The 22,726-nt window shown below is 47.0% G+C and overlaps 1 protein-coding gene and 1 pseudogene across 11 annotated transcripts in view; both read left to right on the plus strand.

Annotated features, from left to right (window-relative positions):
* The window catches only part of IL1R1 (interleukin 1 receptor type 1), a 99,134-nt gene that overhangs the window by 38,583 nt on the left and 37,825 nt on the right, over positions 1-22,726 (plus strand). Inside the window, exon 1 of one of the 10 annotated variants that reach the window (XM_081254243.1) lies at positions 13,773-13,955. The exons of 8 other annotated variants lie outside the window; for them this stretch is intronic. The gene's annotated coding sequence lies outside the window, so the exon portion shown is untranslated. Of the gene's footprint in view, positions 1-13,772; positions 13,956-13,979; positions 14,262-22,726 lie in introns of those variants that run through there. One more of the 10 variants, XM_081254241.1, reaches the window with a different exon arrangement.
* On the plus strand, positions 1,654-6,531 carry LOC308627827 (protein LSM14 homolog B-like; annotated as a pseudogene). The gene is made up of 2 exons (XR_014017914.1): positions 1,654-5,352; positions 6,101-6,531. The product of XR_014017914.1 is annotated as a protein LSM14 homolog B-like (transcript).

The raw sequence follows: 22,726 nt of genomic DNA on the forward strand, positions 1-22,726 counted from the left end.
CTGAACTACATGGTGGTCTCCATAGCGCTGCCCAAGCTTTAGGTAGAACAGAAGTTCTCAACTTTTGATTTAAGGACCCCTTCACTCTTCAAAATTATTGAGAACTCTAAAGAGATTTATTTACATGGGTTAACTATTGATATTGACAGTTTTAGAAGTGAACACAAATTTTAAAATGAATTTTTATTGATCATTCAAAAATAATAACTTCATTACCTGTTAACATAAGTAACATCTCTTTTATAAAATGATTAGATTTTTAAAGCAGATAGAAAAAATAGACTTTTTTCTGACATTATTTTACATTGTTCACATTGTTCTGGAAATCTCTTTAATATCTGGGCAGGAGACAGATGAATTCTCATGTCCACATCTGCATTCAGTCTTTGAGGTATTATACATCACATAGCTTTTTGCGAGAGAATGTGTGTGGAAAAGGCACAGATCATCTTTGAGTTAGTATCAAAGTAGTTTTGACCTTACGGACCCCCTGGAAGGGTCTCAGGGACCTTTGAGAACCACTCATGTAGAATATCTTTTTCTCTTTAAACATCTTTTTTCAACATTCTTACAATTTCTTCTCAACGCCTCCCTCCTGATGCCTGTATTCAAGTGATCATGATTGATAATAATTCTTTCTTCAGCATTCTTGGGTTTGGCAAGCCTGGAGATAGTGGATTCAGAGGTCTCCCTCCTTCTCTCCCTCCTTCCCTCTCTCCTTTCCTCTTCTCTTCCCTTCCTACCCTCCTTCCTTGCTTCACAACCTGGGGAGTTTTTCTGGTGCCTCCCGACTGGTCTTTGTGCCTCTAGAACCTGACAGTTGCCAGGCTGTGTTTTGCTTGACATCATTCACAATCTACTTCCTTCCACAAAATTCTTGGTCTTGGCTGACATTTATTAATTCTGGCTTATGTTTTATAAATATTTCAAAAATGTTTCCAACCAAAAATTTTTTTGAGATGTGTAAAGAATTTGTGGCATGTTCATGGCTGAGGGTAATATCTGTGAACTTCAGAAACTATGCAGCAGAATTCTGCTGCCAGCCAAGACTGAGTCACTGGGCCTGGATTTACTTTCTCACCAGAGACAACAACGAAAAGCACTATATAAAATACATGAAACCAGAGGTTTTCAAATACTGGACATCAGCCAGTGAAGGACAGTGATCCCTGAGAGGAAAACAAATGAGGTGGACCTTATGAATGCTCTTGGTCACCAACTGAGAGAACTTTCAGGCCATGGGAGGGTGTCCAGCCAATTTCCCTGGGGAAGGGGGATCCAGGCAGAGTTCAGCCAACTTCCTGAATGGGTAAGATGGAGCTGAGAGTTGAGAGAGACCAAGGCGGCTACAGTTCACAGAAAGGGTGCCAGAGGAGAGGGAGCTGGAACAAGAGAGAACTTCAGATCTGCAGAGGGCCCCCATTAAGAATCAGCAGAGGACCGCGCACCGTTGCTCGCTCTCTGGTCCCCGCGCAGGCCCTTGGGCACCCCGTAGTTGGGCAGCAAGATCAGCCTCATCTCCAAGGCGCAGATCTGCTACGAGGGCATTCTCTACACCATCGACACGGACAGCTGTACGGTGGCGCTCGCCAAAGTGAGGTCCTTTGGTACTGGAGACCGTCCCACAGATAGGCCTGCCCCCCCTAGAGAGGAAGTTTATGAGTACATCATCTTCCGGGGAAGTGGCATCAAAGATGTTACCGAGTGTGAACCTCCGAAAGCTCAGCATGCGCTCCCTCAGGACCTGCTATTGTTCAATCTTCCCTGGGCTGGGGCTCGGCCTCCTCCTTCCAGCCACACGTGCCTTCCAGCCCCTTCCGAGGGATGCCGCCCTACAGCCAACTGGCCGCCAGCTCCCTGCTCAGCCATCAGTATGCCGCTTCCTTGGCTTTAGGAACCGGCTTTCCGGCTGTCTCAGTCAGTAAGAGCCGCACGGTGGAGCAGGCTGTCCAGACTGGTTCTCTTGATAACTTGAACACCAAAAAGCTGTTAGCTGGCAAGGGCACCATGGGGATGCAGCTCAACGGGCACTTAGCCCCGCCAAGCAGCAAGGCTACCAGCGATGTAGCTCAGCCAGCAGCTGGGCAGACTCAAGGGCAGGTGAATGACGAGAACAGAAGACCTCAGGGGAGGCCATCAGGGGACAGACGAACAAGGAATCGCTGTAGAGGGCAAAGCCGTCCAACTACCGTCAAGGAAAACACAATCAAGTTTGAAGGCGACTTTGATTTTGAGAGTGCAAATGCCCAGTTCAACCGAGAGGAGCTGGACAAAGAATTTAAGAAGAAACTGAATTTTAAAGACGACAAAGCTGAGAAAGGGGAGGAGAAGGACCTGGCGGTGGTGACCCAGAGTGACGAGGCCCCTGCTGAGGAGGACCATCTGGGGCCCAACTGCTACGATGACAAATCCAAGTCCTTATTTGACAACATTTCCTCTGAACTCAAGACCCGTTCCAGGCGGACGACGTGGGCTGAAGAGAGGAATCTCAACACGGAGACCTTCGGGGTGTCGGAAGATTTCTTCGTGGCCGTAGTTTCCGGGGTGGATTTCGAGGAGACAGGGGCAGAGGTGCAACCCGTCGTAACACGACTTCCCACAGAGCTGGGACTGGCAGGGTGTAAGGAGGCAGCTGAAGGCTCTGGCTGAAGCAGCACAGACGCCAGACTGTGTCTACGAGGACGTTGGGAAACGCTGCACTTACTGCGGGAGACATGGGTCATTTCGTTTACTGAGTTTGGAAAATTCTCATGCTACTGCTTATGTTTTGGACTGAACTGAACTTGGACATGGTCTGAGTTAGAACCACTTTTTTGGGGGGACGTGTATATGGGAAACCTCTTTGAGGTATCTTGGCCTATTTTTCCATTTTAGTTGTGCACAGCCTGATTCTAAGGTTTTGGTATTTTGCAGAAAGCTTTCTAGAGCAAAAGCGTGATCCTTGCTTTGTGACCTTTTCTGGACAGTTTTGAATTTTAACGTGGAACCAAATCCCATTTGGTAAATGCAGCAGCAAAGCGCATCTCTGTAATCCAACTGGCCGCTGGTGCTGCTGGCCTGGCACTCACTGCCACAGGTGGGGGCCTAGGAGCCAGGCGTGGCCAGCATGGGGATATGGGGGGGGTGTAGGGCATGGAAAGTGGGGTGTCCCACAGATCATGTTGTAGAAGCAAACCAGACGACCCTGACATCCCAAGCGGTGACGTCAAGGTAGAGGGCTGGCAGAGGGCTGGTGGGGTCAGGGGTGCTGGAGGTATAGGATGGGGCCCTGAACGGGAGGGAGCTGGGAGCTGTCACTTGGAGTGTGGCTTCCATAGGAATCCGGGCTGGGGGTGAGCACCCAGGACAGGCTCTTCTGCAGCATCCCTCTCCCTCCTGCCCCCTCCCTGCCAGTCCCTGACCCAGGCTAGTCAGCAGTGGACTCTGGCCGAATACTGTTCGGTGTCTCATCCACTTGGAAATGAGCCAGTCTTTTTTTTTTGCAAGGTTGGTTGACCGAGAGCTTATTTCCTCTCAATTGTAAACAGTTCTGTGTTTTTGTTTTACTGGTGGGTGGAGGGAGGGTGGGGAATATAAATTTGTTGCATGAACAAAGGGATCAGACCTTCAGTAGAAGCATGTCCCTCTGACAGGGCATCGTGGTGAGCATAAGCACCTTGGTAACTAAATCCCTTTAAGTAGGCGTAAGGGTTTTAGTTCTGTATGGATTAAGTTACTGTAAAAGCTTAGGTTTATTTTTGTAGGAATTAATGGCTAAGAATTAGAACATAGCAATGCAGCTGCTCTGTTGGAGCAATGTAAACTTGTAATTATAAACAAACATGCAAACCTTTAAGACTCTCTTCTTCTCTGCTCTGAAAATAAATAATCCTGTTGACTCTGTTTAAAAAAAAAAAAAGAGTCAGCAGAGTACCAATATGCACACGTATGTGAGGAAATTACCTGAGGCCAGAAAAAGTACCAGCCTGAAAGGATTAGATGGTGCAGAAGGCCAGGAATGATTTCTATTCCTACCAGCCAGGCTGGAAAACCTAATCTGCAGGCATTTGGTAGAGGACTAAGAAGGATCATGCTTCAGCAGTGGGGCAAGATGAACCCTAGACCCAATGCTGCTGTGCCCCTGCCTAACGAGGCACAAAGCAGCACCCCAAATCATCAAACATTTCAAATGCATCCCAGAACACAAAAATACCCAGCATCCAACAAGTCAAAATCCAGAATGTTTGGCATCCAATAAAAAAAAAATCAGGTATACAAAGAAGTAGGAAAATAATGAGGACAGAGCTCAGTCAATCAAAACCAGCTAAGAACTAACACAGGTATTAGAATTAGAAGACGAGGACCTTAAAGTTTGTTATAACTGTATTCCATATGTTCGAAGAAGTAAGTAGTGGAATGGAAGATATGAGAAAGAAAGACCCACCTCTAACTTCTAGAGATGAAAGCTACCATGGCTGAGACGAAAATATATTGGATGAGATTAATTGCAGGTTAGACACTGAAGAGGATAGATGAATACATTTAAAGACACAGCAATAGAAGCTATCAAAATGAAACAGAGGGGAAACAAACAAACAAAAGAACAGAGCATCAGTGAACTTGGAACAATTTTAAGCAGCCAAATACACATGTAACTGAAGTCCCCCAAAGGAAGGGAGTAACAGAAGAAATATTTGAAATTAATGACCGGAATGTTTCCAAATTAGATGAAAATGATAAACCCATAGACCCAAGAACCCCAACAAACACAAAGAAAAATATCAAGTTTCATCGTAACCAAATTGCTTAAAGCCAGTGATAAAGAATAAAATCTTAAAATAGCCAGAGAATAAACACACCTGCAGAGGAATGAGGACGACAAAGTGGCAGATTTCTTACAGAAACAATGCCGACTAGCAGACGTTGGAGCCTTATTTATAAAGTACTGAAAGGAAAGAAGAACCCAAAGCCCTGTCAACGTAGAATTCTATACACACTGAAAATATCTTTCAAAAACAAAGTTAAACTGTTTCGAACATAAAAGGCTGAATTCATCACCAGAAGATCTGAACTACAGAAACATTAAAGGAAATCCTTTAGGCAGAAGGAAAATGATGATAGATACAGATATGGATCTATTCAGAGGAATAAAGACCATGAGAAATGGCAATGGAATTATTACTTAAACTTCTTTAAAAGAAAATTGACTGTTTAAACAAAATAATAATAGTACAGTGCAAGGTTTATAACATATGTAAAAGCAAAATGAGTGACAAAAATAGCACAAAGGCCAGGCAGGGAGAAATGGAAATGTATCATAAAGAGAAATTTTCATCACAAAATGTCTATTTAAAAAAGCAGAGGGTTTCCCTGGTGGCTCAGTGATTGAGAATCCGCCTGCCGACACAGGGGACATGGGTTCGTGCCCCGGTCCGGGAAGGTCCCACATGCCATGGAGCGGCTGGGCCCGTGAGCCATGGCCGCTGAGCCTGCGCGTCCGGAGCCTGTGCTCCATAACGGGAGAGGCCACAACAGTGAGAGGCCCGTGTACCGCAAAAAAAAAAAAAAAAAAAGAGAAGTGTCAAATCAATAACTTCAGCCTCCACTTTCAAGAATTAGAAAAAGAAACATTACACCCAAAGAGAGCAGAAGATAAGAAATAATAAAGATCAAAGCAGAAAGCAATTAAGTAGAAAACAGAAATACAATAGAGAAAATCAATGACACTAAAAGCTAATTCTTTGAGATCAGTAAAACTGATGAACCTCTAGCCAGAATGATTAAGAATAAAAGATAGAAGACAGAAATATCAATAGCAGGAATTAGGTGATATCACTGCACTACAGTAAAAATATTAAAATGATAACAAAATATTAGGAACAAAATTATACAAAAATTATTGACACTTAGATGAAATGGACAAATTCTTTTTTTGTTTTGTTTTTTTTTTTTTTTTGCTTTTTTGCGTTACACGGGCCTCCCACTGTTGCGGCCTCTCCCGCCGCGGAGCACAGGCTCCGGACGTGCAGGCCCAGCGGCCATGGCTCACGGGCCCAGCCGCTCCGCGGCACGCGGGATCCTCCCGGACCGGGGCCCGAACCCATGTCCCCTGCATCGGCAGGCAGACTCCCAACCACTGCGCCACCAGGGAAGCCCGGACAAATTCTTTGAATGACATAAACTACCAACCTCACTCAAGAAGCAAGAGATAACTTGAATAGCCCTCTATCTATTAAAGAAATTGAATTTGCAGTTAGAAATCTTTCCACATAGAAAACTTGAGGTTTAAATAATTTCCATGGTAAATTCTACCAAACACATTAGGAAGAAATAATATCAGTTCTGCATAAACTCTTCCAAAAAATTGAAGGGGAGTAAATATTTCCCAACTCACAAGTTCGTCCCAACTCTAAGAAGCTAGTATTACTTTGGAATCAAAACCGAAGTGAGAGAGTGGCATGGACATATATACAGTACCAAATGTAAAATAGATAGCTAGTGGGAAGCAGCTGCATGGCACAGGGAGATCAGCTCGGTGCTTTGTGACCACCTAGAGGGGTGGGATAGGGAGGGTGGGAGGGAGACTCAAGAGGGAGGGGATATGGGGATATATGTATATGTATAGCTGATTCACTTTGTTATACAGCAGAAACTAACACAACATTGTAAAGCAATTATACTCCAATAAAGATGTTAAAAAATAAAAATAAAAACATCTTAAAAAAAATACCAGCACAGGAAAAGAGAGCTATAGATCAATATTCCTCATGAACACAGACATAAAAGTTTTAAACAAAATAAAATCTAATTCAACAATGTATAAAAAGGCTAACACGTCATGGCCAAGCAGGCTTTATCCCAGGAATGCAAGGTTGGCTTAGTATCGGAAAATCAAGAAATGTAATTCACCATATTAATAAAACTAAAAAAGAAAAACCATATATCATCTCAACAGATGCATAAAAAGCATTTAACAAAGTCCAATGTCTATTCCTGATAAAAATTATCCAAAAATAAGGAATACAAGTATACTTCCTCAACCTGATAAAGAGCATCTATGAAAGATCTGTAGTTAACATCATACCTGATGGTAGAATACTGAAAGCTTTCCCCTAAGATCAGGAACAAGGCAAGAGTATCCACTTTTCTCGTTTCTATTCAGCATTGTACTAAAGGATCTAAAAAGTCAAGTAAAAGAAATAAAAGGCATCCAGATTGGAAAAGAAGAAGTAAAACTATATTTGCAGATATGATGGTGGTCTATATAGAAAAGTCTATGGAATCTATTTTAAAAAGCTACTAGAACTAATAAGTGAGTTTTGTGGGCCACAAGATCAATGTACAATATCAGTTGTATTTCCATACACTAGCGATGAAGATCCAGGATTGTAATTTAAAAGCAATACCCTTTACAGTAGGATCAACAGTATGAAAACTTAGAGATAAAATAGACAAAAGACTTACAAGATCTGCATGTGAGGTGGTAGCCATGGGAGACTGTCCTTCCCTTGAGCCCACGGTGGGCGAGGCACTGCTCTTGTCTGCTGTCTCTGCTCCCTGCCCTCCCTGGCTTATGCTGCTCTCTCTGCAGAGACTTTTTCAAGATCTTTCCCAAATTACTGGCTTTTACCGGGTCTTTCAGGTACCTAGCTCACTTCTTCTATACATGGAACAGGGAAAGCAGAAAAAAGCACTTAATCCTTTTTCACCCATCACCAATTCATTCCTGAGATGCTTTCCTTTTCATGAAGCAGCATAGGGAAAGAAAACTCTCATCCCAGGAAACTTAGGGCTTTCCTCTGCATTCAAAACAGCATGCACTGGGACCCCTTCTTCCTGCTCTTAGGAAAGCCTGGATTCTAGGTGGGCACCTTCTCTCTGAGACTGTTTCTCTGTGTCACTATTCCCATGGCCAGGTTGAGTTGGGCAACACCAAGTTACTTGATAAACACATGGTTAATATGTCAAAGCAATCACTGTAAGTGATGATTATTTCTTAGAGGATAACAGAAAGGAATGAGAAAAATATAGAGTGTGGTAAGATTTTTCAATTTCATTTGCTAGCATACTTGTATTTAAAATCTTTGGCCTTTTTATTTTAAATTGAAAGGTAATCAATGTTCTGCTGCTGATTTTATGGTCCTGTGACTAGGGACTACAGTGCTGCCTCTGCTAGAATTCATTGCGGGGCAGTAGAAGTATGGGGTGATACTTGCTATAAAAACTCCTGTACACCCTCCTCCTTAGCTGGTCTGTTGACTACTTCTGACGTTCAGGGTATTGCTATGGTTGATATGAGTGTTTTGGGACAGGGAGTGGAGGGATTCCCTTCCTCCCTCACAAAATACATGGTTTTGTAGTTTTTATTTCTCTAGTAAATATAAAATCTTATATTTACTAGAGAACTTTAAAAATACTTATATTTACTAGAGAAATAAAAAAATGTAGATTGGAAATGATTATAGGCAAAGCATTATATTGACGAATGTCAAGTAGTTATAGCAGTATACAAACTGAGAACATGAACTATAGAGGGAAGGGGTGAAGAGGTGGGGTTGGGCTGAGCCATGAAAGGCAGTCTAAATGATGACCTGGTTGGTTGAGAGGAAAGACGGAGGTATGAAGAGGTTTCTTGCTCAGGTATAGATTTAAAATGAGCAGATTGTCTATTTTGGATGAAAAGCAGCTGGCCAGAGAAGGACCCCCTATTCCAGAGGTCCTGAATTGTCTAGGCTTTAGAGCAGCAATGTCCAATGGAATATTTTGCAGAGATGGGAACATTCTATGACCGTGCTGTTCAATATGGCAGCCACTAATGATGTGTGGCTACTGAGCTCCTGAAATGTGGCTAGTACATCTGGGCAACTGGATTTTTTTTTTTTTTTTTTTTTTTTGTGGTATGCGGGCCTCTCCCGTTGCGGAGCACAGGCTCCGGACGTGCAGGCTCAGCGGCCATGGCTCACGGGTCCAGCCACTCCGCGGCATGTGGGATCCTCCCGGACCGGGCACGAACCCGCATCCCCTGCATCAGCAGGCGGACTCTCATCTCAACCACTGTGCCACCAGGGAAGCCCCATGGTTACTTCTTTTACTCAAAATAGTATATGTAAAGCTAAACCTATTGGACTATCTCATAACTCTCATTTTTCCTTTATTTGCTGGTGAGACAGTCGTAATCTTAAGGAACTCTCTAATTGGGTAGTGTTCAGAGGTGATGCTGGAGAAGGGAGATAGGCGTCATTTTAATTCATAGAGACTTTGCATGCTGGGCTGACTCTACATGGTGCAGGATGGGCCATGGGGAATCATAACACATTCCTGAGTGTGGTCATTGCTTTGCCTGTCTGTTATTGTGCTACAAACTCAGTGACTTAAACAACAGTGTGTTATTATCTCTCATGGTTCTGTGGGTTGATGGGACTCAGCTGGGTGGTTCTCCTTTGGGGCCTTTCCTGTGGATGTAGTCAGAAAGCAGCTGACTAGGGTTACTGGCTTAACATCCAAGATGGCGCTCCCATGGCTGGGGTGGGTTCTGGCTGTCAGCTGGGGCTGTGGACTGGGGTGCATCCATGTGGTCTTTATGAGCCTTAGTGTTTCTAATAGTGTGGCTGTCTCGGGAGAGTAATACTTCTTACCAGGTAGCTTTGGGCACCAGGAATGAGTGCTCCAAGAGACCCAGAAAGAAGCTGAAAGGTTTTTGATGATCTTGCCTCAGAAGTCCCAGAAATTTCAATTCCACCTTATCCTATTGGTTGGTGTTGGTTAAGTCACTGATTTGGGGGGGGCCAGATTCAAGGGGAGGGAATCTGACTTCGCCCCTTAATTAGAGGAGGAATGAAGAATTTGCAGCCATCTTTAATGTACTATTATAGTGATCATATTAAAAGGAAACCACTTAGAGAAATTAAATTGGCAGTTATATTCAGGAAGTATCAAAGAGTTGAGAGGCTGCAACATGAAAATATGGATTTTGGAAGGTGCTTGGGGAAAAGGGAAAGTGACAAAATTTAGGGATGAATTACAGAAACTTGCAGGGCACCAGTGGTGGTGGGACCATGTAGAATTACCAGGAAAGACTGTTAGACTTAAAACTGTGTTTAAGGAAAGCAGTACTTTTGTTACATAGCTTGCATATGACTAAGCACAAAGGTTTCAATTGGTCCTGCTTGGATGATGTGGGAAGCTGGTAATGGCTGCCTTTTGGATGGTGATGGATGATTTGGTCATTGGTGCTTTCAGTATTATGTTTTGAAGCAACCATCAAATCAAAGACAGCTGGTATAAAAGAGAAGGCCTGCCAGTCTGGTTCTGTTAGGTTACTAACAGTTCTTGGAAGTTACTAAGTCTATCGGCCTCTGGAACTTGCTGTGCACTTTCTGTGTTAACATGGGAAAAACCAGGTACAAGGAGCCTCTGTGGTCATTTGCCTTCATTGAACAAGGTGAAAGCTGCAATTGGAACTAAGGGTTGGCAGGGCAAAATGTCTATCTCTTCTTCATAAAGGAGGTTAAGAAATAGTTTATTGTCTGTGGAAGTCTTCTGATATTTTATACTTTCTCCCCAGCTCTCCTCTCTAGTGCACACGTGGCTGTCTGATTGGTAAAGGTCTTACAAAATCAGAGGAACTTGAGCAGAAAGATGGTCACAGAAGCCCACACAAGACTGCATAGAGAACGGGAGCCTTCAGCCGATTAAAACTGCGAAGTATCACATGGAAAGAGACATAGGTTTAAAAAGTGATTATTTGGAGCTCAGTGGATGGAAAATGTGTGAAAAGAGCAAAAAACTAGGCCATAGAAGGAAGTCCATCTAGGACAGTGGTTTTTAAATCTATCTCAGGGAACGCTGTGGTTCTGTGATCAGTTACTGGCAGTTCCATAAATAACAAAAAATAGGCGTAGCCAGAGTCACGGAGGCGCGAATGTAATTAAAAAAAAAATTTCCACAGCTGAAGTCAACTTAGCTCATGAATCCTCATTTCCATCTGAGGCCAGAAGAAAATCTTGCCAATGCAGAGTTGTTTAGCCTCTGCTGGGTCAAGGCTCCATCTCTTTGGGGAAACAGCACACTCTATTCAGAATTTTCCCTCTTCAAGTGGCTTTTTTTCTCTGGACAGTAATTGGGGTTCTTCAGGGGTGGTGGAGATGGAGGTATGGACTGCTTGAGGCTCGTCCTGGCATCTGGTAGGGCTTCTGCCTGCTGGTCAATCCTCTGGACTTACAGCCCTCAGCTGAGATCCTGCTTGCCCTGCTGGTCCCCAACTGCAATGGCTCATCTCAGTCCGACTGAAGCCCCCTTGGAGGGTCTGGGACTCTGAACACTCAAGGATACACTGGACTTAGTGAGGCAGCCCGGCCCTGGGTTCGGGCAGTTCTGCTGTCGGGCTGCCCCTCGGAACAGGCCATGCTGGACCCCAGACTTTGCCATGACATGGGTGGTGTCCAGGGCTACGCCAAGGGGAGCCCAGGGATGCCTCTCTCTTCCAGGGTCCCCTCAGTCTCTTCTCTTGGGAGGAGGCTAGGGTGTCTCTTGTTTGGTGGTGGTGGAGAATGGGGGTGCTGGACCCCCTCTCAGCGACCTTCCAGGGTCAGTAAACATCAGGCGTCTCCCCTCTGCTTTCCTTCTCACCTGCTGGTTAACTCTGCTTCTTTGGGTGGGAAAAATCTTTCATTCTTGACATGACCGTATATCCTTCTGAACTCGATGGTTTATAATATAAACTCAAGGCTCAGAGTTCTCCAACACTTTGGCTTTGGGGATTCAAGGAAACAAGCACACAAATGCTCCCTCTTTAAAGCTGTCAAGCCTAGTGTGAATGTTTATAATGGACAATCCTTCAAAGCGTCATGCCTCATAGGCCATGGGGAATGTCTTGTGTTTCAGATCACCAGAGCATGCTGTACTGGTCAGTGGGGTGCTATTTCGTGTGCATTATTAGATATTCCTCCAAAGAGGGTCATGTGATCTGAGCAGCTTGACAGGTCGGGGAGAGGCTGAAAATCCTCAGGGATATGGTCTCTCTTAAGGAAGGTGGCCCAGGGTGGTAGACAGTCAGGTCTCCCAAAGGTTAAGTTTCAGAGGTGGGAGGGTAGTGAGGGACACACACTCCAGGAGGGGTCCTGAGGCTCTGGGTGTTATTTCTGTTACTCGTGCGGTTTTGTCAAACACACCTGTCATCATTTTCATGAGGTGGTCTCTGAACTGAAGCACACGCCTGCATCCAGAGCATTTGTGCGGTGCTGAGACCAGAGCAGAGAGTGATGTAGGGTGACAGTCTCCACCTCGTGAAGCCTCCAACCCAGGGTGGAGTGAGGCAGGTGGACACACCTGTTACCTAGGAAAGGAAACAGAGGGAGGAGAATGCAGGGAAGGTGGTCAGCATCGCTTTGTGATGGAGGAGATGAATTCATGGTCCCAGTAGAGCAGTGGCTATAGGTGAGAAGGTCAGGTCTTCAGATCCCATCCCTATAACGGGGGGTGTTTGAGGGTCCCACCTGGGTTTAGGGGCCCCGGTGTCTAGTGGAACAGCTGGGGTGGGGGTAGGTGGGAAGCATCAAGAACATAAAAGAAAAATACAAGGAAAGTATAATTTTTTACTTCTACATTATTGCACAAATCAATTTTTCTTTCTACTTGTGAACTATTCAAAAATCTTCATTGTATAAATAGTAAGACAGTTTATCGCTTGTGGGATAGTTCTGCGGTGTCGAACTGTGTTAGTTTTATTCACTGACACTTGGACACACTCACTGAAGTATTTTCAGGTAGAGGATACAGAGGGAGGGCATCACTGTAGGAGCTTGGATGCACATTTGTTCACAATCCTGCGTGCACGTTGGAATCATCTGGGAGGTTTAAAAACCCTGAGGTTTGGGCCTCAGTTACAGAGTTTCTGATGGGACTGATCTGAGCGTTGGGTGGTCCAGATGCCCTCAGTGATTCTAACATGTGGGCCAGGTTTAGAGAACAGCCACCTAAACAGGAATAAACTAAGAGATGGGACATGTGATGAGTTCTCATAATACTATGTCACCAGCCCCAGATGTGAGCCAGTTCCTCTGAGAAAGAGGAACCATACATGCTCTAGAACCAGCTAAAATAAAAAGTGAGAAAATGTTATCATTCTAGGTCACAGGCAGCATTAGGGCAGAGGCGCTGTTGCTGCTGTATCGTTTATGCTTTTTTTCCATCGCAGAATTATCTGGGGCAGCTGAGGCCCAGGTTATCTCAATTCTTGAGTTTCTGATGTGGATATCAAGGGATGGGTTAGGGAAAGGAGTGCCTGCCCAGCTGGAAGGGATACAGGAAGGGGTGGTGTGTTCTATTAGGAAGGAAACAATCATGATTTACTCAGTGTCTCCTGGAAGGATTGCCTAGGTGGCTTTCAAAACAAGCTGGGGTCCAGTCACTTGCTGGAGGCACGGATTGGAAGGGGAAGGGCCGCTTGGAGCCAAGCGCGCGCTGCCAGGACCCCAGCATCCTCCCCCCCCCCCCAGAGGTCTAGGTGTGACCCATTCATTGCATTCCTCTGAGTTCAAAACGAACCGGTGGGGTAAGTAGGTTTTAAGCTTAAAAGCACACGAGGTCTGGCCAAGAAGTCTGGTATCAAGACTGTACCACTTGCACTGCTGCTTGTCCATTCAGGCGCTTAACTGTAACAATAAAAGTAGCAGGTGATTCGTGTAGTATCAACTCCGCGCCTGGCCCAGGTTTACAGCATTAAATCCTTTAATAGCCCCAACCGCTGCACGAGGTAGGTGCTGTTAGGATCCCTTTTCGCAGAAGAGGAAACGGAGGTTCGCACAAGTTCCGACTCGTCCAAGTTCACAAAGCTCCGGAGGCTGGCCGCCGGTCAGGCTCGGGGACAGAAGTGTGAGTGTCGCTGGAGCCTGGGAGCCCGGCGGGTCGGAAGCTCCGTTAGAAGTCGTGCCCAGGGACCCCGCCGTGGAGAGGCGCAACCGACTGGCGAGGTCTCGGTGAGTCGCTCCATCTCAGTCCGGGGGGAGCGCGCGGCAGCCGTCCGGGGTCCCCCGCGGGGATGCCCAGGGCGGGGGAGACGGCACCGTAAGTGGCTGGCGGTCTCCCCGTCTCCTGAGTGGGGCAGGGTGGGAGCCGTCCCCGCCCCCGCGGAGCCCGAGCCGCGCCTGCGCTTCCCCGGCGAGAGGGCGGAGTCGGGTGGGGGCGCACAGCCCGGCCCCGAGCGCGGGGATGTGATTCCCGCCCGGCTCCCAGGGCGCCCCCGCCCGGCCAGCCTCTCCGCTTGCCGCCCGCGGGGCGCCCAGGTAGGAGGACGCTGGGGCGCGGGGCCGGAATTCAGGCGGGTAGGGTTTGGGTGTGGGGGTGGCCACTGTGGCTTTGGCACCTTCGCGGAGTCCCCTTTCCCTGTGCAGAGCGCAGAAAGCGTCCTTTCTGTTACTCTTGGTTGTCAGTTTGTTGTGTAAGAAGGTGATGGTAGTTTGATTTGTGGGTTTATTTTTTTTGGGGGGGGTGGTTTTGTTTTTTCTTTCTTTTTTTTTTTTTTTTTGCAGTACGCGGGGCTCTCACCGCTGCGGCCTCTCCCGTTGCGGAGCACTGGCTCCGGACGCGCAGGCTCAGTGGCCATGGCTCACGGGCCCAGCTGCTCCGCGGCATGTGGGATCTTCCTGCGCCACCAGGGAAGCCCGGGTGGGGGTTGTTTTTATTCCTGTGTGAAGCGGGAGTAAAAGTTGTTCAAATCTGTCTTTGGGGAACTTGGCAATCTTTCTGGAGGGTTGTTCTAGGGTGTGTCTGTAAATTGCTTCCAGGCGTTTTAATCGGGCCAAATTCAGCTGATTTGGGAGTGGCCCTCTTTGGGGTTTAGGGTCAAAAGTGTTGTCTTCTCGAGAAGATAAGGTAGAATTCCCTAAACACAGTGGGGAAGGGTAATTTGTAGCCCCTTCAGATGAAGGATGATGCTGGGTGGTGTAGCTATGGACACCAGGAAGACACTCATTCACAGCAGGCATGTCCAGCACTTTACAGTTTATAAGGCCCTTTACACTTTTTTTACTTCAAATCTTTTTATTTGAAAGTATTTTGTATTTGATTTGTGTTACCAACACCCTAAGTAATTTTCTAATGTAAAGACAAGTTTGAAAAGGTACATTATTACATAGGAAGGGAGCTTTAAAAAGATATGGACCAATCCTGAAAGCAGCATGGCATGGAATAGTTATTTGACACTACATAGATTAGCACTTTGTCCATTTTGTCCATATGTATTATTTATAAGGTGCCCAAAATAGAAGGTTTAAAATTAGGTTAGTAATTGTTTTAATATTTCACATTTATTCAATTAAAAAGTAGTTACATTAGATGTCTTTGTATGTGTTTAGGTACATTTGAACATCTGCATGTGTCTGGAACTATTATATGTATATATACATATGTAAAGTTCCTGACACAAACCTGAATTCTAGGTGTCAACACTCCACTTTTTAAATAGGAAGAACCCGGGGCTTGGAGGAATATAGTGCCACAGAATAATGATTCCAGTCGAGGTCTGCGGGACTCCAGAATCTACTAAACTGCACCACTTTCTTCTGCCATGCTCGGGGGTCACATCCATTCAGTGTGGTCAAACACTGTACAGTTCTTTTAGATTTACTTAAAACACAGATGTGGAAATAGGTAGAATTGGGGTCTAACTGGTGAATAGGGAGATCTCATTTCTGAGCTCACATCTAGCCAGTGGCTGGGAATCCAGTGTGGCCTCGCCTGACCCAGAGGATAGAACTGGGGGGGCACCCGGCTGCAGCCCCCAGGGGGCTTGGCTGCTCTGCCTGAAGCAGAAACCAGCACATCTGGGGCCTGCAGGTCCGCTCTCTGCTAGGAGCCTCCGGGTTTGTGCTTTTGACACGAGCCTCCTCGAAGCCCCTTTACACTTACTGCTCTTTTATCCTCCCAGCAGTCTTGTGAGAGACATGCAGTTATCACCCTCCTGCTCCAGCAGAGGAAGCAGAAGCTTAAACAGGGTGGTTAACTTGTTGGAGGGCTGGCATCCAGAAGGAGACAGAGGCCTCTGGACTCCACACCGTATGGCTTCTACTTTATGGCAGGATAGTTCCCAGTCGTCCTGCTTTCCAGGGCTTCTGGAAGGCAGATGTGCAAAATGGGACTCTGGGACCGTTAAGAAAATGAGGAGAACTACGGGTGGTGCTGGGGAAGGTGGCTACCATTTCCCCACCCAATCTGCTATGCAGCTACAGGCATCTTTTTCTCTCTGGACTCCTTTTAGTTTCTTATCTAGTATATCCTATTTAGTATTTCATTTAATATTCTGTATTCGTATCCTACCTTAAGTTTTGTGCTAGACAAAAACGTGGGGCCTTTGGGATGGGATTTGATGGAGAAGGGGTGTGGGAGCCCTGATTTATTGTGACTTGTTTGGCTGGGTGCCATTTTGCTGTGTGGAGCATCTCGGGCACCTGAACATCCTCCCTGCGGTTCCAGAAAGGATACTTGACCTGAATTCTCACGTGAACTTGGCAGAGGCAGGAGAAACCCTCCCCGTTTCTAATAGGCTCTGCGGGGCCCTTTGTGGGCTTTCTTTTATGGTTCTGAAACACGTAGCATCTTGAGTAATTCCTTCACTGTTGGTGAAACACTATTTAATTTTAGATTCACTTAACAAATGTTTATTGGATGTCTGCTGTGTGCCGGGGACTGTTCCATGTACTGATGATAGAGCAGTGAACAAGATAGATGCAAATTCCTGTCCTCTAATGGATGGGAGTCCTCTGGGTGAAGTCACAGGACATTGGAGGTCTCTCTGTGTAATGAGGTTCTTGGAAATTTGCCCCCTTGGACAAAGTGGGGGGAAACGGACTGCCCTCAGGCAGGACATTACTGGTGATACTCTGGCTCGGCCGTGGCCTTGGACCGGGACAGATGGAGAGCCTGTGACTGGGATGCATCGGTGGGAGGTGTGTCCACCTGGAAGTAGGTAGAGAGGTTGTGGAGAGAACATGTCATTGATCAAAGTGGCAAAGCTGGACAATTGCAGTGAAGCTTACCATAGCATAGCGGGTAGGGAAGCGCAGAGGTTATTATTGTTATGGTACGTGATAGACTCAATGTGAACTTGCCGCTTTGAAGGACAGAAGTCGTCAGGGGCTCTGCCCCGTGAGGCTCCCCATCTGCTGCTGTCAAGCAAGCACCTGCTTGCGTCTTCCTCCCTTGGAGATTGTCAGGTGGGCCGACAGGGTCTGCACCGTCAGCAGCTTTGCTCCCTCTCTGCACCCACCCGCCCCGTTGCCTGCCGGGGCCCCAGGCAGCGCTGCTGCAGCCTCCTGGCCGTGGCATGCAGGAGCCTGTAGAGTGATCTCCCTAAGTGTGGGAAGAGGCTGGCCTCCTCGAGGCTGCGGGTCGCCGGCATACCTTTGGATACGGCGCTTTCCCCTCTTTTATGCCTGCAGCAGAGTAACAGAGAGAATTTTTTCATTCCTACCTGTTCTGGAAAGGATTTGTAAGATGCTATGGGTTAACAATGGGAAGAAAGTAAAACAAGAATGGAGACAAAGAGGAGTCTAGAAATGTATAAAAGGTAAAGCCTGATGAACTATGTGCTTGTTTTTATTGAAGTAGAGTTGACTTACAGTAATTCAGGTGTATAGCAAAGTGATTCCGTTATTCATATATATAGATATTCTTTTTCATATTATTTCCCATGATGGGTTATTACAAGATATTGAATATTGTTCCCTGTCCTTGTTGTTTAACTCTTTTATACATAGTAGTTGTGTGTCTTGTAAGGTGACCCAAGCGGGGCTGCAGGGGTGGAGGAAAGCACAGTGCCCGTCCCTGCTGGCTCCTTGCACCCCCCGGGGCCCTCCGACTGCTGCTGGACCGGACGGCAGAGCAAACGAACGAGCATCTCGGGGTGCGCCCGGGCCCTGGTGTTTCTAAAGCCCCCAGGGTGGTTCTAATGAGTAGCCAAGGCCGACAGCGACCACACACTTCCCTGCAGGCAGTGGGAGAGGGGACACCTGGCAGAGCACAGCTGCCCGTGTCTTCGAGATGAAAAGGAAGTCCTCAGGGGATGCAAAAGCATTCCTGGTAGAGAGAAGAGGGAACTCTCTCCTGAAGGTCCCCATTTAAGAGGTACAAAGAGTGAGTTTCAGGGCATCTCTTAAGCGACCCCCACTAAAAGTGCAGTTGGGTGCATTTCACCGGGACTCAGGGTGCCGTCGATGGGGATGGAGGAGCATCTTGGCGTGCCGGGCTCTGCATCTCTTGCACCCCAAACCAGAGGACTCATGGATCCCTGAAAATACAGCCAATGGCTCCTGACCAAGAGTCAAATTAAGAGTTAGGTGCTGTCACTTTATGTTTTTATATATATTTTTAACATCTTGATTGGAGTATAATTGCTTTACAATATTGGTTAGTTTCTGCTGTATAACAAAGTGAATCGGCTATAGGCATACGTATATCCCCATATCTCCTCCCTCTTGCGTCTCCCTCCCTCCCACCCTCCCTATCCCACCCCTCCAGTTGGTCACAAAGCACCGAGCTGATCTCCCTGTGCTATGTGGCTGCTTCCCACTATCTATCTACCTTACGTTTGGTAGTGTATATATGTCCATGCCACTCTCTCACTTTGTCCCAGCTTACCCTTCCCCCTCCCCATATCCTCAAGTCCATTCTCTAGTAGGTCTGTGTCTTTATTCCTGTCTTACCCCTAGGTTCTTCATGACCTTTTTTTTCCCCTTAGATTCCATATATATGCGTTAGCATACCTAAGTGTCCATCATCGGATGAATGGATAAAGATGTGGCACATATATACAATGGAATATTACTCAGCCATAAAAAGAAACGAAACTGAGTTATTTATAGTGAGGTGGATGGACCTGGAGTGTGTCATACAGAGTGAAGTAAGTCAGAAGGAGAAAAACAAATACCATATTCTGTCACTTTAGACCAGTGCTTCTCACCTCATTCGAAACCCAATACCCCCTTTGAATGCGAATATGGTAAACACCCTTTTACAATTCCAAAATGATATAATAAAACTTACCTACAACATAATTTCCAAATAATCAATATAATAGTAGATGTAAAGAATAAGTAATTTGGGTTAAAATGGTATATTCTGGTGTGTGAATGCTTGGGCAGAGCCACACCAGGACTTGTGAGGTCAGCGGTGCTTTATGCAGACCGAGTGTGAGGACATGAGGCGCTGCCCGTGATGAGGACTGACTCCTCATCAAGGTCTAAGTGGTGGTCAAAGGCCAGTCCTCCCTCTGTTATCACAGTGGTTGCATCCCCCGGAAAATTCAGGGGGATGAAACTGTGCCAACAAAATATATTTTACCTAAGTGGAGCATGGAGTGGGGTGCTAGGCTCCCAAAGTGGTAAACAATGCTTCTGTCGCCATGAATGTCTGCAGGACCCTGGAAGTCAAGGGGGATGAGGGACAGGTCTTTGCTGGGTAGGGCTGTTCCCGATGTGTAGCATCCATTGTCTCCACCACTAAATGGCTACCCAAAGGGTCCCCTTCCCCACAGTTTCCAAAACTCCCTCAGGGGAAATGCTGGCCCCATGGAGAACCACTGCTTTCACTGCATCACTAGGTGGTAAGCGATGAAAGCGCCAACGCAGGTGTGCACCCTGAAATAGCAGGGCACTCATAGTAGCAGGTGTGAGCTGGCCGGGGGGGGGGCATGCGCGTGAACTGTCAGAGGGTCGCAGAGGAGGTGACAGAAATCAGACCGATGAGGGCTGCATGCAGCGGGGGGGTGGGGGGTGGGGTGGGTGAGTGCTCAGAGGTACCCCGGAACTTTAGGGGGGATGGAAACAGTCTATATCCCAGTGGAGGTGCTCCTTGTATATACAGTTGGCACAGTTTATGGAACTGTTTATGGAAGTTCCAGTTTATGGAACTTAAGGTTTGTTGTGTGTTTCATCATATGCATGTTTTACTTCAATTAAAAAAACCCACAGGAGTGAAAACACTGGAAGATTCTTGTAGAGACTGTCTGGTCCTCTGAGACTCACCTGTAGTCGCCACTCTGAGAAGCGGGACTGTTCTCAGCCGACCAGAAGGCAGTGCTCGGGCCATTCTGTCTCTCACAGTTGACTTTTTGCAAGTCCTGTGTGGCCGGACTCAGTTCGGAGCCTTTGGCAAGTGTCTGGGTTGGGGCTATGCTTCAGGATGAGATTCTGGAAGGGACAAGGCAGTGTGCTTAAAAGGTCACCAGGGATGGAGACCAGAGTCACTTCCATCACCGGGTCTGGTTTCTCTTGTCCAGGAGCCCAAGGAGGGCAAAGTGGAGACCTTGCCAAACTCCAGCCTAGCGGTCAAGCCTACTCCTGTCTGTAGCCCTGTGCCTTATTTTCCCCTTTGCCCTTAAAACCCACATGACACCACCAATCTGGTGGCTTTGAGCAGTGTAAGAGCTGAATAACTTAGATTTCCTAGTAACACTGGAAACCTCTGTGGCTATTTTTACTTTATCTTCATGTCCTGTACATGATACCCTTATGATAAAAAAAAAAAAAAAACAACTTTCCTTGCCCCGTTTGGGTAGATAAGTCAAATAGTTCTGTGAGCTAGGCTTTTGGACCTGTCCCCTGAGAGGAAGATCACCAACATTTCAGGGTTTTTTGGATTTTCTGAGAGGATAAGTGTTCCTTTTACCTCTGTGGTAGGAGTGGTTTTGTATGCTCAGAGTTGTGGAAAGCTTTTTCTCGGGGGAAGATCCGTGACAGCCATGCCGACCACATAGTCAGGGTTTAGGATGTCTGTGTGTTGTTCATCTCTGCAGAATGGGAACAGTCATCATGTCATGTCGGGGGCACACCGTGGCGACCCCCGGGTGGTCACACTCATGTTCTCATTCCCCGTATGGAGCCGTCCTGGGGCCCCCTCCATCCTTGGGGCATCCTTGGGGCTGGCTGCTCTGTGTGTCTGGCCTGGTGGGTGTGAGTCTGTGGGACCCCAGTGCTTCTGTTTCTCATGGTTGGGACGGAATAGAGATGACCGCGGTGCTTACGTAGGATAGCGCCTCTCCGAGTTTACCTCCAAAATGCTCCTCTTGGGAAGTGAAGAGTAGATGCTCAACCCAGCACTGCACAGTATCACCTTAAGGGATAGTTCTTTGCCTCATGTTTTATCTCTTGGAGACTTTACTTTCCTCTTCATGACATAGCCCTGTATCCTCTAATATAAAAATGATAACTCCCCCTAGAAAAGCTTCAGGAAGAATCCTTACCCCTGGAAGACGGGTTCTGAGTTCCCTGGCCGTCTGCAGCTTCCTTGGGGGAAATTTGTGGCTCTAGTTTAAAAAAACAAGGACTTGTGTAAACACAGAATTCTAAAGTATTTCCCACCATCGTGTAGTTCCCTGGCTTTATAAGTTCCGAAAACTGACATTTTTGGTCTGAATAATATCGACTGTTTTATAGGTGGTTGAATGCTTGTAACAGGTGAACATCATAATTATGAGCTTCATTTTAATACCATCATCCATTCCCTGCGCATGTTTCCACTGATTTTCTTTTTTTTTTTTTTGCGGTACGTGGGCCTCTCACTGTTGTGGCCTCTCCCGTTGCGGAGCACAGGCTCCGGACGCGCAGGCTCAGCGGCCATGGCTCACGGGCCCAGCCGCTCCGCGGCATGTGGGATCTTCCCGGACCGAGGCACGAACCCGTGTCCCCTGCATCGGCAGGCGGACTCTCAACCACTGCGCCACCAGGGAAACCCCACTGATTTTCAGTAGAACATGTGCGTGGTGACATTTCATGAGCTGAAGAACCTGCCTTACAGTCCTTGCTTTCCCCAAGGGCTCATCCACTGTCCCTTCTTAGTTATAGGTGAATTAGTTGGAGCGTCACTCTCTGAATATTTTCCCATGATGTCCGATATACATGGAGGCCACGTTGACTAATGTTTGGGATGAGAAGTTGTAGTAAATACTGCCGCCCGTGTCTTTACGCGGCGCTCAGTGTGGAGAGTGAGTAGGCATGAGGTGGAAACGTGGACAGTACCGTTAGGGTTTCCTTTTATATTTAGGAGGCAGGGCTGTGCTACTTAAGGTCCCTGGAAGAGGATGGGGCCCCCTAGTGTTGTCATGTCTCTCCTTGGGTTTCTCCAGAAACTTCCCTTAGACCTGGCAGGAGAGATCCCACCCAGGCCCTGTACTTTGGAGGGTTCTGTTCGGTTTCTCAGAGCCGGCTGCTGGCCTCGGCATGGCTAGGAGTCTGTAGGGCCAAGAGGATGGTCCAGGGGCCCAAGAGCCCTGGAATTCCCTGCCCAGATAACCTGAACTTGGATTCCAGGGCGTGTGCAACCCTCTTTCCTTGGTTGTCCACTGGGGACTCCACTGCCTGAGGGCCTCCCTGGTCTGCAGAGTGGCCAGGGCCAGACGGGAGGATGTCTGCCTGTATGCACACTCAGGGCCCTCACAGTATGGGATGGAGCTGGGGGCAGGCCGGGGAGTCAGGCTTGGAGGTTACTGTAGATAGAAACTGCTCAAGCCCCACTGGGCACTGCCCCCTGTAGACCCTGTGTGGGATGGTGCACGCAACACCCGGACCCTGGGCCCACGCAACAGTGTGTCTTCATGCGTCTGGGGTGCATCTGCTGTGCGCCACCTCAGTCCTCTGCCTGGCTTCTGTCCTGGAGGGCAAGAGTCACAGAGAGGGGGAATTCCTCAGAAACATGAAGGAAATTCCTTAGAAACAAGAAGGAAATTCCTCAAGGATAAGAAGGCCTTAACAGATGC

This window comes from Mesoplodon bidens, assembly GCF_964165515.1.
Source record: "Mesoplodon bidens genome assembly, chromosome: 14".
In the NCBI taxonomy this organism is placed as follows: Eukaryota; Metazoa; Chordata; class Mammalia; order Artiodactyla; family Ziphiidae; genus Mesoplodon; species Mesoplodon bidens.